Raw genomic sequence first — 785 nt, forward strand, 5'->3', positions numbered from 1 at the left:
CCCCCCGGCTCACCCGCTGTAAGGAAAACAGTATGTTTGTGCTGTGCTCGCTGCAACAGGAAAACGAACCCGCTTAGAGAAAGCAGTACATTTTGTAGTAGGCTACTCACTGGTTCGGTGGAGACTTCAGTCCTGTCCGTCGCTGCCTGGCTGTCCCGCCGCTCGCCGGTTCTCAGTCGGCCGGGTGGGGGAGAAAGGGGGTTGGTCGGTTAGATCCTCGCCTACGTACGTGTCTCTCTCTGGCTAACCAATGCCGGCAGCGGCAGCTTGGCACAGCGCAGGGATATCAGCCTCCAGCGCGCCGTGCACAAAAGGATGATCTAGGTGAGGGGTTACCAGGGCAGCAGCATCCTCTGTCTGTCTGAATGTCTGAATGTCTGGCTGTCTGTCTCTCTCTGTCTGTTTGCCTGCCTGTCTGTCTCTCTGTCTCTCCTTCTCTCTGTCTGTGTGCCTGTCTGTCTCTCTGTCTGTCTGTCTGTCTGTCTCTCCTTCTCTCTGTCTGTCTGAAAGTCTGTCTCTCTGTCTGTCTGTCTCAAGCACACACACATCCACCACATGAGCATTAGAAATGGTGATGGTTTGGATTCTGTCCTTAGATGAATAAATAAATTCAATTTTTTTTTCTCCTTTGCATTGGTTTTGAAATTACAAAGAAGTTTAGAGTGTATTTTTTCCACACAATTTCTCTACATTTTATTAAAGATGCTACAAATAGCAATACAAATCCAATATCCAATTTCAAATATACAAAAAACGACCATGAGGTCACTCAGACATCACAATTA

The 785-nt window shown here is 48.0% G+C and overlaps 1 protein-coding gene across 2 annotated transcripts in view; it reads right to left on the reverse strand.

Moving 5' to 3' along the window:
- The window catches only part of znf395b (zinc finger protein 395b), an 18,961-nt gene extending 18,584 nt beyond the window's left edge, over positions 1-377 (reverse strand). For both annotated transcript variants that reach the window (XM_032542543.1, XM_032542542.1), the window contains exon 1: positions 111-377. The gene's annotated coding sequence lies outside the window, so the exon portion shown is untranslated. The remainder of the gene's footprint in view (positions 1-110) is intronic.
- Positions 378-785: the final 408 nt, after the last annotated feature.

Source organism: Etheostoma spectabile, chromosome 18 (genome assembly GCF_008692095.1).
Source record: "Etheostoma spectabile isolate EspeVRDwgs_2016 chromosome 18, UIUC_Espe_1.0, whole genome shotgun sequence".
NCBI lineage: Eukaryota > Metazoa > Chordata > Actinopteri > Perciformes > Percidae > Etheostoma > Etheostoma spectabile.